At 49.7% G+C, this 15,950-nt stretch overlaps 1 protein-coding gene across 2 annotated transcripts in view; it reads left to right on the top strand.

The window, feature by feature from the left end:
• The first annotated feature begins 13,865 nt into the window (after positions 1 to 13,865).
• The window catches only part of nedd1 (NEDD1 gamma-tubulin ring complex targeting factor), a 96,148-nt gene continuing 94,063 nt past the window's right edge, over positions 13,866 to 15,950 (top strand). For both annotated transcript variants that reach the window (XM_033039380.1, XM_033039378.1), the window contains exon 1: positions 13,866 to 14,096. The gene's annotated coding sequence lies outside the window, so the exon portion shown is untranslated. The remainder of the gene's footprint in view (positions 14,097 to 15,950) is intronic.

Here is a 15,950-nt window from a genome sequence, read left to right as displayed (position 1 = left end):
AAAATTATCACTAATGCATCCACTTTTTCTGGAGCTACTTCCTTAAGTACTCTGGGATGCAGCCTATCTGGCTCTGGGGATTTATCGGCCTTTAATCCATTCAATTTACCTAACACCACTTCCCGGCTAACCTGGATTTCACTCAGTTTCTCCATCTCCGCGGTCCTCTGCTATTTCCGACAGATTATTTATGTCTTCCTTAGTGAAGACGGAACCAAAGTAGTTATTCAATTTGTCCACCATGTCCTTGTTCCCCATGATCAATTCACCTGTTTCTGACTGCAAGGGACCTACATTTGTTTTAACTAATCTCTTTCTCTTCACATATCTATAAACACTTTTGCAGTCAGTTAGTTTTTATGTTCCCTGCCAGTTTTCTTTCAGAATCTATTTTCCCTTTCCTAATTAAGCCCTTTGTCCTCCTCTGCTGGTATTTGAATTTCTCCCAGTCCCACTGAATTTCTCCCACTCCCACAACAATTTACATCCCATCGCCGCCCTGGTGGGATTTCAACTTAAGTCATTTGATTGTAACTGCGTTTCTCTGGAAGATATAAGAATATATCAGGTATAATTACGTGGCACTCCGGTATCTCAAGTTGGAAACCCAGTGATGATGAGCCGCGCTTCCCATTACCTGGGAAGACAAACGCTTTCATCCCATCCCAAAATGTCCCCTGCGCTCTGGCCAGTCGTGTATGGAAGCTGTGCGGGAAAGAACTGCAGAGGCCGGTTTACACCGAAGGTAGACTCAAAAAGCCGGAGTAACTCAGGCAGCATCTCTGGAGAAAAGTAGTAGGAATGGGAATAATTTATTGTCACATGTGACGAGGCACGGTGAAATTATTTGCTTGCATACACAGTGTATACGAATAGCAGTCACCTACGGCGCTGACAAAGTTACAAAGCACGCCGTTCTTCCTATTTATTGTCTCCCACGTTTCGGGTCCAGACTCTTCTTCACAGCACTGAAATTTCTGGGCCTCTTTCCCCACTGTCCTTCATATTCCCTATTTAGTTTTTAGTTTTACAGATACAGCGTGGCAACAGGCCCTTCGGCCCAGCGATCCCCGCACATTGACATTTACACCAAGCCCATTAATCTACCCACGTCTTTGGAGCTTACACCATTTTCTTATTTGACCTATATGTTAAAACTTTCACGGTTTTCAAAATCACCTTCATTTATTTATCGGTATTTTTTGGCTTTCAGGTCTGGGGCGGTTTACCAAGCGGAATATATTTGTTGTCCTCTTTTCCCCCCCTACTGCATAGCTGCATGAAGTCTCAGGACTGTCGGGACTGCGCTGACCAGGCGCAGAGTTTTAACTTTTGATATGTGTTTGCCGTCCGGTCTTGTGTTTAGTTAAGTGAAACATGTCATTATTCATATCGGGACGCCTTCTGCTTCGGGAGCTCTCCGTTAACGCCAAGCAGTTGAGGAGAATTGACTCCAATATCACAGAGACTGATGCATTTTAACGATGGGCCGTGCCAAAACAACAGTTGGCAATGTATGCACGGTAGATGTCACATTGCATGGGAAACGAGGTCTCCAGGGAGACAGACGCAAAGTGATGGAGTAACTCCGCTGGACAGGTAGCATCTCTGGACATTTATACATTTGGAACACAAGGAACTACAGAAGCTGGTTTATGAAAAAATACAAAGTGCTGGAGTAACTCAGCGTGTCAGGCAGTATCTGTGGAGAACATGGACAGGTGACGTTCCGGGTGAAAGAAGGGTCTAAAGTTTGAAGAAGGGTCCCGACTTGAAACATCACTTATCCAAGTTCTCCGGAGATTACTAATCATCCACAGATTTAAAAAACACTGGACATCATGCAGGCAGTGGACAACATAATATACGACAGGACAAGCTGCTTGAAAGTGTCCTGTCCTATATTATGCTGTCCTATGTGAACCGGCTCAAAAACCTGTTACAGGCCACAGCCATGTGCAACACTCTCCACCCCAGGTCCCCTTTTATTTAGGGGGAGGACTCCCTTATAGAGAAAACTTCACTGAGGACCACTCCCGCCATCAGGTGGTGACACGGAACACCAGGGCGTGTCCGGATGGAAGACAAGGGCGAGGAAATGCAGAGTATGCAGAAGCAGCCTGTACGTGGGATATCCCTGACATACCCCCATCCTACAGTGAATGGGGTCCAACAAAGAGCCATTGACCTTAACAAGGCATTCCGCAGCAGCGTACAAAAGCTGGACTCGGTCCAAATCCGAGCGCCTGCAGAGTCCCAAGAAGGTAGTCGTGAACCATCCTGTCAAATGCCTTCTCCTGGTCAAGGGAGAGAAAGGCAACTGACTGTCCAGTCCCCTGGGACAGATGGATCAGGTCCTGAACCAGATGGATATTGTCCTGGATGGACCGGCCCGGGATTGTGTAGGACTGTTCCGGGTCGATCACTTTGTACAGCACGGGACCCAGGCAGTTCACCATTGCCCGCGTAAAGACTTTGTAATCAGCTTCTAAAGCCGTCAACGCCGACAACGGGGATAGATTTCACGTATGGGACAGGTAAATGAAAGCCGTCTATTTTATGTATAAAAGTGCTCCTTAAGGTGCCTAATTCACATTTTACGTTGCGAAACGGTGATTTTTTCCCCATTCGAACTGGCAGTATTTTTCCTGCCGACATGGGGTTTAAATTCACCGCAACGGCAACGTTCCAAATGATCGCGTTCCAGAAAAACCCACTCGCAAGATGATTAAAATGGCCATTAATTTACAGGTATTAAACATTAAATTCCTTCCATTTGGCCGATAAATCCATGACAATGAGATTTGAAAATTATGTTGTATTGTGAATTCTTGTGTGAATGTTATTTGGACACTTAGGCTATTTAAAAATGTTAATCTATTCTTAAGAAATTGATAGATGTTTAGATCTAGTAATTGAATTTTGTAATTAGCTACAATTAGGTACCTAACTAATTACACGGCCGTCCGAAGGGGGGGTGCGTTGGGTGCGACCGCACCCCTCTTTATTCCGCCAAAGTAAGAAATAATCCTGAGGGGAAAAAAAATTAAAAAATCGGGGGGAAAAAAAATCAGTAAAAAATCAGCGTTTCCACTTCGTCGGAATAGCGCCCAAATTCTGGTTCCGGCTGCTGGATGATTTGGGAGAAAAAAATACTACCATCCGCTCCTGCACAGTTGGGGAAGCGACGCAAAATGACGCCGTCTCTCCGCGCGTGCGCAGTGGGCCCGGGCGGGATCAGATTACCATTTGCACTTCACACATTGAGCTCGATGCCTCGTGTCGTCTACTCCAGGTAATATTGCGTTGCAGGAGGGGGAGTCTGTTTTTTAACCTCGGTTCAAACTCATCATGAGGGGGTCTAATCTGGCCCGCGGGATAAGGGAGTGCCCATTTCTCCGGGGGGGATGCGGGTTGCGGTGTCTGCCCGCCCGGTCCAGCATCTCCATCCGCGGCGTCGGCGCCTCGCCAAAGGCCAGCCTGGCGACCAGGAGGCCGTTCTCCCGTCACCGGGGGGGGGGAATGGCTGAATCGGCTGTAACCAACACCAGACGCTGCTCCCCTCGCCTCCCCCCACGTCACCCCCTCTGCACCCACGCCACCCCCGCTGGGCCACGCCAACCCCACTGCCCCGCTGGGCCCACGCCACCCCCGCTGGGCCTACGCCACCACTGCTGGGCCCACGCCACCCCCGCTGGGCCTACGCCACCACTGCTGGGCCCACGCCACCCCCGCTGGGCCTACGCCACCCCCGCTGGGCCCTCGCCACCCCCGCTGGGCCAACACTACCCCGCTGGGCCCTCGCCACCCCCGCTGACCACCCTTGGGCCCACACCACCGCCGCTGACCCCCGCTGGGCCCAGGCCACCCCCGGTGGGCCAACAGCACCCCGCTGGGCCCAAGCCACCCCCACTAGGCTCACGCCACCCCCTGCTGGGCCCACGCCACCTTCATATTCGCCCCCCCCCGCCAGAAATAGGAGGGGGGGGGATGTGGGAGGGGGAGAGAGAGAGAGATGGGGGAGGGACGAGGGAAAAGGGGATTATCTTTAGTGATATTGCAAAATTAATATAGGGTGATTTCACGAAAGGTCATTGGAGCGTAGATCCGCACCCACGTAACCGAAAATTTTAACTGGAGTACATGCGTCACTTCCGGTACATGTTAGTGAATGGGAAAACACGCACTTTCACACCCATTAAAAACATCGAAAACGGCCCGTTTATGAGCTGCAATTAACTGTACTAGTCGGGGTGACCGTGAGGAACAGCTACCTAAATTTACAGTCCAAAAAAAAGATAGAAACTAAGGTAAATTCAAGAGGGAGCTGAAGGTGTCAAAACGGCGGAAGTTGTTATCGGACATTTGCCGTGGAGATTTAAAGATCGAAAATATCGGGAATTATCGCGTTTGCTCGCTGCATTTCATCAAAAGTGGCATTATTGACTTTTTATCTTTATTCATTTGTTATATGAAAAGTATTAAAAGTTAAAAATCCGTCAGTAAAATTGCAAAATCGCCCATGGTTCTCAGGTGGGTTTTAACATGCAAAATGAAAATGCTTCTGAAGCTCCATTTACCATTTAAATAATCGTAAACTATCAATTACTGCAGGTTTGAAAATCAGAAACGTAACCCTGGTACCCCCTCCCCAACAAACACAGCCAGACTCCAGTCTGCAAAGAATGGACCCTGTACCCTCTCCTTCCCATTCACCACTTCACACCTACTTAAGGCAAGACTCCAGTATGAAAAGAGTGGACCCTTTCCCACCCCAACCAACACTTCACACCCAATTACTCATTTTTAACCAGTCCCTACAAAGATCTCCCTTTCGCTGTGATGGCATTTCAGTCTCAGTCACAGAGGCCGACGTCACGAAATCCTTCAGAGGGGTGAACCCCCGAAAAACACCTGGACCTGATGGTGTACCCGGTCGTGTTCTAAAAACCTGTGCGGACCAACTGGCTGGAGTTTTCACGGACATTTTCAACCTCTCACTTCTGAGGTCTGAGGTCCCCACCAATAATTCCAGTGCCCAAGAAGAGTAAGGTGACGTGCCTCAATGACTATCGACCAGTGGCACTAACGCCGGTGGTGATGGAGTGCTTTGAGAACTTGATCATGGAGCAAATCAACTCCTACCATATAACCATATAACAATTACAGGACGGAAACAGCCCATCTCGACCCTTCTAGTCCATGCCGAACACGTATTCTCCCCTAGTCCCATATACCTGCGCTCAGACCATAACCCTCCATTCCTTTCCCGTCCATATAACTATCCAATTTATTTTTAAATGATAAAAACGAACCTGCCTCCACCACCTTCACTGGAAGCTCATTCCACACAGCCACCACTCTCTGAGTAAAGAAGTTCCCCCTCATGTTACCCCTAAACTTCTGTCCCTTAATTCTCTAGTCATGTCCCCTTGTTTGAATCTTCCCTACTCTCAGTGTGAAAAGCTTATCCACGTCAACTCTGTCTATCCCTCTCATCATTTTAAAGACCTCTATCAAGTCCCCCCTTAACCTTCTGCGCTCCAAAGAATAAAGCCCTAACTTGTTCAACCTTTCTCTGTAACTTAGTTGCTGAAACCCAGGCAACATTCTAGTAAATCTCCTCTGTACTCTCTCTATTTTGTTGACATCCTTCCTATAATTAGGCGACCAAAATTGTACCCCATACTCCTGTAATTTTAATATTACATCCCAACTTCTATACTCAATGCTCTGATTTATAAAGGCCAGCACACCAAAAGCTTTCTTTACCACCCTATCTACATGAGATTCCACTTTCAGGGAACTGTGCACAGTTATTCCCAGATCCCTCTGTTCACCTGCATTCTTCAATTCCCTACCATTTACCATGTACGTCCTATTTTGATTTGGCCTGCCAAGATGTAGCACCTCACACTTATCAGCATTAAACTCCATCTGCCATCTTTCAGTCCACTCTTCCAACTGGCATAAATCTCTCTGTAGACTTTGAAAATCTACTTCATTATCCACAACCCCACCTATCTTAGTATCATCTGCATAATTACTAATCCAATTTACCACACCATCATCCAGATCATTCATGTACATGACAAACAACAGTGGACCCAACACAGATCCCTGTGGCACCCCACTCGTCACTGGCCTCCAACCTGACAAACAACCATCCACCATTACTCTCTGGCATCTCCCATTCAGCCACTGTTGAATCCATCTTGCTACTCCACCATTAATACCCAACCATTGAACCTTCTTAACCAACCTACCATGAGGAACCTTGTCAAAGGCCTTACTGAAGTCCATATATACAACATCCACTGCTTTACCCTCATCAATTTCCCGAGTAACCTCTTCAAAAAATTCAAGAAGATTAGTCAAACATGACCTTCCAGGCACAAATCAATGTTGACTGTTCCTAATCAGACCCTGTTTATCCAGATGCTTATATATATTATCTCTAAGTATCCTTTCCATTAATTTGCCCACCACTGACGTCAAACTAACAGGTCTATAATTGCTAGGTTTACTCTTAGACCCCTTTTTTAAATAATGGAACAACATGCGCAGTACGCCAATCCTCCGGCACTATTCCCGTTTCTAATGACATTTGAAATATTTCTGTCATAGCCCCTGCTATTTCTATACTAATTTCCCTCAATGTCCTAGGGAACCAAGTGTCCAATTTCCCTTGAAAACCATGGCTCTTTCCGATTTTTACTATTTCCTTTCAACCGAACAGGGACATAAAGATTCTGTACTCTTAAAATTTCACCTTTAAATGTACTCCATTTCTCTTCTACATCTTTCCCATAAAACAAAATGTCCCAATTTACTCCTTTTAAATCCTTTCGCATCTCCTCAAAGTTAGCCTTTCTCCAATCAAAAATCTCAACCCTAGGTCCAGTTCTGACCCTCTCCATAATTATATTGAAACTAATGGTATTGTGATCACTGGTCCCGAACTGTTCCCCAACGCATACCTCTGCCACCTGACCCGTCTCATTTCCTAACAGGAGGTCCAGCACCGCCCCTTCTCTAGTAGGTACTTCTATGTATTGCTGCAAAAAACTATCCTGCACACATTTTACAAACTCCAACCCATCCAGCCCATTTACAGAATGTGTTTCCCAGTCTATGTGTGGAAAATTGAAATCTCCCACAATCACTACCTTGTGCTTACTACTAATATCTGCAATCTCCTTACATATTTGCTCTTCCAATTCTCGCTCCCCATATGGCGGTCTATAATACACCCCTATAAGTGTTGCTACCCCTTTCCCATTTCTCAGTTCCACCCAAATAGCCTCCCTAGACAAGCCCTCTAATCTATCCTGCCAAAGAGACTGCAAGGTGACTTGGATAGGCTGGGTGAGTGGGCAAATGTTTGGCAGATGCAGTATAATGTGGATAAATGTGAGGTTATCCATTTTGGTGGCAAAAACAGGAAAGCAGACTATTATCTAAATGGTGGCCGACTAGGAAAAGGGGAGATGCAGCGAGACCTGGGTGTCATGGTACACCAGTCATTGAAAGTGGGCATGCAGGTGCAGCAGGCAGTGAAGAAAGTAAATGGTATGTTAGCTTTCATAGCTAAAGGATTTGAGTATAGGAGCAGGGAGGTTCTACTGCAGTTGTACAGGGTCTTGGTGAGACCACACCTGGAGTATTGCGTACAGTTTAGTCTCCAAATCTGAGGAAGGACATTATTGCCATAGAGGGAGTGCAGAGAAGGTTCACCAGACTGATTCCTGGGATGTCAGGACTGTCTTATGAAGAAAGACTGGATAGACTTGGTTTATACTCTCTAGAATTTAGGAGATTGAGAGGGGATCTTATAGAAACTTACAAAATTCTTAAGGGGTTGGACAGGCTAGATGCAGGACGATTGCTCCCGATGTTGGGGAAGTCCAGGACAAGGGGTCACAGCTTAAGGATAAGGGGGGAATCCTTTAAAACCGAGATGAGAAGAACTTTTTTCACACAGAGAGTGGTGAATCTCTGGAACTCTCTGCCACAGAGGGTAGTCGAGGCCAGTTCATTGGCTATATTTAAGAGGGAGTTAGATGTGGTCCTTGTGGCTAAGGGGATCAGAGGGTATGGAGAGAAGGCAGGTACGGGATACTGAGTTGGATGATCAGCCATGATCATATTGAATGGCGGTGCAGGCTCGAAGGGCCGAATGGCCTACTCCTGCACCTAATTTCTATGTTTCTATGTAAAGCACTGCTGTAATATCTTCCCTGATAAGCAATGCAACACCTCCACCTCTTGCCCCTCCAATTCTATCACACCTGAAGCAACGAAATCCTGGAATATTTAGTTTCCAATCACAGCTCTCCTGCAACCATGTTTCACTGATCGCCACAACATCATACTTCCAGGTGCCAATCCAGGCTCTAAGTTCATCCACCTTTCTTACAATGCTCCTAGCATTAAAATAGTACCTCGACAAAAACCTGGACCCACTGCAGTTCGCTTACCGCCACAACAGATCAACAGTGGATGCGATCTCGCTGGCCCTCCACTCCGCTCTGGACCACTTGGACACCAAAAACTCATATGTCAGGCTGTTATTCATCGATTACAGCTCGGCATTTAACACAATCATCCCCTCCAAGCTGGTTACCAAACTCGCAGAACTGGGTCTCTGCGCATCCCTCTGCAATTGGATCCTCGACTTCCTCATTCACAGACCACAGTCTGTTCGTATTGGTGGAAATGTGTCAGCCTCGATAACAATCAGCACGGGAGCACCTCACGGCTGCGTGCTCAGCCCCCTGCTGTACTCACTCTATACTCATGACTGCGTAGCCAGTCACAGTGCGAACTCCATCATCAAGTTCGCTGAAGACACCACTGTTGTGGGGCGTATCACTGATGGGGATGAGACAGAGTATAGAAGAGAGATTGAGCAACTGTCCATATGGTGCCAGCGCAATAACCTGGCCCTCACACCAGCAAAACCAAGGAACTGATTGTGGACTTTGGAAGGAGTAGGATAGGGACCCACAGCCCCATTTATATCAATGGGTCGATGGTTGAAAGGGTCAAGCTTCAAATTCCTGGGCGTGCACATCTCTGAAGATCTTTCCTGGTCCGAGAACACTAATGCAATTATCAAGAAAGTTCATCAGCGCCTCTACTTCCTGAGAAGATTACGGAGAGTCGGTTTGTCAAGGAAGACTCTCTCTAACTTCTACAGGTGCACAGTAGAGAGCATACTGACTGGTTGCATCGTGGCGTGGTTCGGCAATTTGAGCGCCCTGGAGAGGAAAAGACTACAAAAAGTAGTAAACACTGCCCAGTCCATCATTGGCTCTGACCTTCCTTCCATCGAGGGGATTTACCGCAGTCGCTGCCTCAAAAAGGCTGGCAGTATCATCAAAGACCCACACCATCCTGGCCACACACTCATCTCCCTGCTACCTTCAGGTAGAAGGTACAGGAGCCTGAAGACTGCAACAACCAAGTTCAGGAATAGCTACTTCCCCACAGCCATCAGGCTATTAAACCTGGCTTGGACAAAACTCTGATTATTAATAACCCATTTTCTGTTATTTGCACTTTATCAGTTTATTTATTCATGTGTGTATATATTTATATTATGGTATATGGACACACTTATCTGTTTTGTAGTAAATGCCTACTATGTTCTGTGTGCTGAAGCAAAACAAGAATTTCATTGTCCTATGCAGGGACACATGACAATAAACTCACTTGAACTTGAACTTGAGATGTACTGTTCCTGCCTGCTTCATAGTCTCCACTATTGTCCCTGTACCCAAAAAGGTAAGATTACTGGTCTTAATGACTACAGGCTTGTCGCACTGACCTCTGTAGTCATGAAGACCCTTGAAAGGCTTGTGCTGGCCAAGCTGAAAAATATCACAATCCCTCTGCTGGACCCTCTGCATTTTGCATATTGGGCCAATAGATCTGTGGATGACGCAGTCAATCTGGGCCTGCATTCGACACCATTGTGCCAGAGCTGCTACGCTCCAAACCTTCTGAGTTGACTGTGCCTGAACCCCTCTGTCGGTGGATCACCAGCTTTCTGACAGACAGGAAGCATCATGTGAGACGTGAAAGCATATCTCGGACCCGCAAATGCTCAGCATAGGAGCACTGCAAGATGCATACTCTCCCCTCTCCTCTACTATCGCCACACCAATGACTGCACCTCCACAGACACCTCTGTCAAGCTTCTCAAGTTTGTGGACGACACAACCCTGATTGGACTAATCCAGGATGGGAATCTCTGTACTCTTTTCAGTTTGACATCTTTCCTATAACATGGTGCCCAGAACTGAACACAATATTCTAAATGCGATCTCACCAACGTCTTATACAACTGCAACATGACCTCCCAACTTCCATACTCAATACAATACAATACAATACAATACACATTTATTGTCATTTGAGCCCCAGTGAGACTCAAACGAATACAATACTCTGACTGATGAAGGCCAAAGTGCCAAAATACGTTTTGACCACCTGATATGCCTGCGACACGACATTCAAAGAACCATGCAACCATCAACCATTCCTCTGCCCATCTGGCTAATTGATCCAGATCCTGCTGCAATCTTTCACAACCATCTTCACTATATGCAAAACCACTCACTTCTGTATCATCAGCAAACTTGCTAATCTTGCCCTGCTCTGTGACGTTTCACAGAGTGCTGGAGTAACTCAGCGGGTCAGGCTCAGTATAGAGGTTGGGAGGTCATGTTGCAGTTGCATAAGAAGGTGGCATTCAGAGTATTGTATTCAGTTCTGGGCACCATGCTATAGGAAATACGTCATCAAACAGGAAAGGGTACAGTGAAGATTTATGAGAATGTTGTCCGGACTAGAGGGCCAGAGCTATAGGGAGAGGTTGAGTAGGCTGGGACTCTATTTCATGGAACACAGGAGGATGAGGGATGATCTAATAGAGGAGTATAAAATCATGATTTGAATGGATATGGTTGAGTCTTTTGCCCAGAGTAGAGCAGAGGACATAAGTTTAAGGTGAAGGGCAAATGATTTAATAGGAATCTGAGGGGTATGTTTTTCACACAAAGGGTGGTAGGTGCATGGAACAAGCTGCCAGAGGAGGTAGTTGAGGCGGGGACTATCGCAACATTTAAGAAACAGTTAGACAGGTACATGGATAGGACAGGTTCGGAGGGATATGGATCAAACGTGGGCAGGTGGGACTAGTGCAGATGGGACATGTTGGGCCGAAGGGTCTGTTTCCACAATGTATCACTCTATGACTATCTATCTTTCCCTCTCAAACCCATTCTCCTGCCTTCTCTCCATTACCTCTGATACCCGTATCAATCAAGAATCTATCAATCTCCTCCTGAAAAATGTCCATTGACTTGACCTCCACAGCTGTCTGTGGCAATGAATTCCACAGTTCACCACCCTCTGACTTACGAAATTCCTGCTCATCTCCTTCCTAAAGGAATGTCTTTTAATTCCGAGGCTGTGGCCACTGGTCCTAGACTCTTCCCCTAGTGGAAACATCCTCGCCACATCCACTCCATCCAGGTTTTTACCAGGCTGGGACAGACGGCAACAGCTTCACACCGTGTCTTAAAGCTTGTGTCCTGTCCTGCATTACCCAAGGTAGCAGAGACATTATAGGAGAGGGCAAGCACCGTAACAAAGTAGCTCACGATGGTTTGGGTAACATTCAGTAATGTCTATGCATGTCACATCATGAATATTACTGAAGAACGGTCTTGACCCAAAATATAATCTATACCTTTTCTCCAGAGATGCTGCCTGACTCATTGAGTTACTCCAGCACTCTGTGACATGTCATCTATCCATGTTCTCCAGAGATGCTGCCTGACTCGCTGAGTTACTCCAGCACTCTGTGAAACGCCGCCTATTCATATTCTCCGCAGATGCTGCCTGACCCACTGAGTTACTCCAGCACTTTGTGTCCTTTCCTATGTTCCTTTCCACCCATAAACCTCTCTCTGCCCTTACATTTCACTCCTCTTTCAAATCTGCTCTACTTATCTACATGCATTTTTCTTCTTAACTTTTTAATCATGGACTGATGTAGTGTGGAAACAGGCCCTTCAGCCCAACTTGCCCACACCAACCAACATGTCCCATCTAAACTAGTCCCAATCACATGCGTTTGGCCCATATCCATCTAAATCTGTCCTATCCATGTACGTGTCCAAATGTCTCCTAAACATAAGGATAGTCCCAGCCTTAACTACCTCCTCTGGCAGCTCCTTCCATACACCCAGCACCCTTTGTGTGAAAAAGCCTCCTCTCAGATTCCTGTTAATTTCTGAAATATTGGTCATAAATTTGGTGCAAAAATGCTCCAAAATAAGGCTCAGAATGTATCAGAGCATCTAAAATCTCAGAGCTTCCAGGGCCCTTAAGCAGGCCCTAGACCCTAGCATAGAGGGATTTCACGCTTCGTGCTCGTGATGTGCGCAGCGCACACATTATATTTTTTGTAATCCTGTCATGCCACTCCCTTTTTTGGAAAGCTTCGTATGGGCCTGAATTATATGCTTTAATTTCAAGTCATCTAAGTAAGATTGTTTCATATTTGTTTCAGAATGCTTCAATCTATATTAACTGAAAAAGTATTTCAGTTCTCTTAATTTTTAAGAAAGTTATGGGCTTTTGACTGTCCTCGATCACAGCTTTTGTGTTAAGTCAATGGAAAAGCAATAGGGAACAAGATGCTAATTTCCGAGTATGAAAATGGCCATAACTATTTTAATACTGAAGATATGAAAGTGAATTACGTGTCAAATTAAACTTCTTTTTATGCTATATCTGATGGGATAAATTACAGACTTGATTTTTTAAATCTCAAAATTTTGGAACATTGCTACCTTGAGGATCTACGGCTGGGAAGATGGGGCCAACAGGAAAGCATCTCCACTCGAGTTATGTAAGATTGTTTCATATTTGTTTCAGAATGCTTCAATCTATATTAACTGAATATGTATTTCAGTTCTCTTAATTTTTAAGAAAGTTATGGGCTTTTGACTGTCCTCGATCACAGCTTTTGTGTTAAGTCAATGGAAAAGCAATAGGGAACAAGATCCTAATTTCCTAGTATGAAAATGGCCATAGCTTTTTTAATACTGAAGATATGAAAGTGAATTACGTGTCAAATTCAACTTCTTTTTATGCTATATCTGATGGGATAAATTACAGACTTGATTTTTTAAATCTCAAAATTTTGGAACATTGCTACCTTGAGGATCTACGGCTGGGAAGATGGGGCCAACAGAGAAAGCATCTCCACTCCACCCCACCCCCCATCAGTCTGAAGAATGGTTTCGGCCCGAAACGTCGCCTATTTCCTTCGCTCCATAGATGATGCTGCACCCGCTGAGTTTCCCCAGCAATTTTGTGTACCTTCCACTCGAGTTATGATGGCTCATGTAGACCCCCCCACCCCACCTTCACACTGCAGGAGCCAGGTGGATTCATCACTCGCCACAGTGTGTGTTTCCTACAAGAAGCTCACCAAAGATACTAGTATCCTTGAAGCTCACCGCCTTCCAAAGATATTTGCTGCCGTTGCCCTGGGAGTCTGGCGCGGGATTTTTGGAGTTCGCGCAGTCGCAGTCAAGTAGGGGGGGGGGGGAGGGGTCTGGAGCGCGCGCTGTCACCCTGCCTATTGGGGGTGGGGTTAATGGACCTCGCGCAGTCTCTGACGCTGTAGGGGGCGGGGTTATGTGGAGCTCGCGCAGCCGCTGTTGGGGAGGGGCGGGGTTGCGGAGAGAGCGCTGTCGGTGATAGGTACTGGGCGAGTTGACCGCGCGCAGCCGCAGTTGTTGCCCTGGGAGACTGGGGGCGTGGTTCCGGAAACGCGCGCGTTTGCGTCCGTCCGTCCGCCCGCCCGGAGCAGCAGCGGTTGGTGCCAGTGGCCGGTCGGTCGGTCTGAGCTGTCCCGTCCTGTCCTGTCCTGTCCCGTCCGGGCGGCCGCACAACCAGCCGCACTTATCCGCAGCCCCCGCTCACAACTCGGGCTTCCGTGTTCATCCAGCCCTTGTCCCAAGTTCGCCCGGAGAGAGCAGCCCGGGAGGGGAGGCGGCCGTAGCCCGCAGGTAAGTTGCTCACGCCGCCGGAGACAACTGCAGCCTCAGCGGCGACCGCGGCTCCCCCTCAGCCCTGCCCAGCGGGCACACGCGCGGGGAGAGCGGGCACACACGGGGAGTGGGCACACACGGGGAGTGGGCACACACGGGGAGTGGGCACACACGGGGAGCGGGCACACACGGGGAATGGGCACACACGGGGAGCGGGCACACACGGGGAATGGGCACACGGGGAGCGGGCACACACGGGGAGCGGGCACACACGGGGAGCGGGCACACACGGGGAGCGGGCACACACGGGGAGTGGGCACACACGGGGAGTGGGCACACACGGGGAGTGGGCACACACGGGGAGCGGGCACACACGGGGAATGGGCACACGGGGAGCGGGCACACGGGGAGTGGGCACACACGGGGAATGGGCACACGGGGAGAGTGGGCACACACGGGGAGTGGGCACACACGGGGAGTGGGCACACACGGGGAGAGGGCACACACGGGGAGAGGGCACACACGGGGAGTGGGCACACACGGGGAGTGGGCACACACGGGGAGAGGGCACACACGGGGAGAGGGCACACACGGGGAGCGGGCACACACGGGGAGCGGGCACACACGGGGAGTGGGCACACACGGGGAGCGGGCACACACGGGGAGCGGGCACACACGGGGAGCGGGCACACACGGGGAACTGGGCACACGGGGAGCGGGCACACACGGGGAGTGGGCACACACGGGGAGCGGGCACACACGGGGAGTGGGCACACACGGGGAGTGGGCACACACGGGGAGCGGGCACACACGGGGAATGGGCACACGGGGAGCGGGCACACACGGGGAGTGGGCACACACGGGGAGTGGGCACACACGGGGAGCGGGCACACACGGGGAGGGCACACACGGGGAGCGGGCACACACGGGGAGCGGGCACACACGGGGAGCGGGCACACACAGGGAGCGGGCACACACGGGGAGCGGGCACACACGGGGAGTGGGCACACACGAGGAGCGGGCACACCCGGGGAGCGGGGGCACACGGGGAGCGGGCACACACGGGGAGTGGGCACACACGGGGAGCGGGCACACACGGGGAGCGGGCACACACGGGGAGTGGGCACGGAGAGCGGGCACACACGGGGAGCGGGCACACAAACGGGGAGAGTGGGCACACACGGAATGGGCACACACGGGGAGAGCGGGCACACACGGGGAGTGGGCACGGGGAGCGGGCACACACGGGGAGAGTGGGCACACACGGGGAGAGCGGGCACACACGGGGAATGGGCACACACGGGGAATGGGCACGGGGAGCGGGCACACACGGGGAGAGGGCACACACGGGGAGAGCGGGCACACACGGGGAGAGCGGGCACACCCGGGGAGAGTGGGCACACACGGGGAATGGGCACGGGGAGCGGGCACACACGGGGAATGGGCACACACGGGGAGCGGGCACACACGGGGAATGGGCACACACGGGGAGAGCGGGCACACACGGGGAGTGGGCACGGAGAGCGGGCACACACGGGGAGAGGGCACACACGGGGAGAGCGGGCACACACGGGGAATGGGCACGGGGAGCGGGCACACACGGGGAATGGGCACACACGGGGAGCGGGCACACACGGGGAATGGGCACACACGGGGAATGGGCACACACGGGGAGCGGGCACACACGGGGAATGGGCACACACGGGGAATGGGCACGGGGAGCGGGCACACACGGGAAATGGGCACACACGGGGAGCGGGCACACACGGGGAATGGGCACACACGGGGAGAGCGGGCACACACGGGGAGTGGGCACGGAGAGCGGGCACACACGGGGAGCGAGCACACACGGGGAGAGCGGGCACACGGGGA

Source organism: Amblyraja radiata, chromosome 21 (genome assembly GCF_010909765.2).
Source record: "Amblyraja radiata isolate CabotCenter1 chromosome 21, sAmbRad1.1.pri, whole genome shotgun sequence".
Lineage (NCBI taxonomy): Eukaryota > Metazoa > Chordata > Chondrichthyes > Rajiformes > Rajidae > Amblyraja > Amblyraja radiata.
Note: the sequence above shows the minus strand (reverse complement) of the source record. Positions and strands in the feature narration are given on the sequence as shown.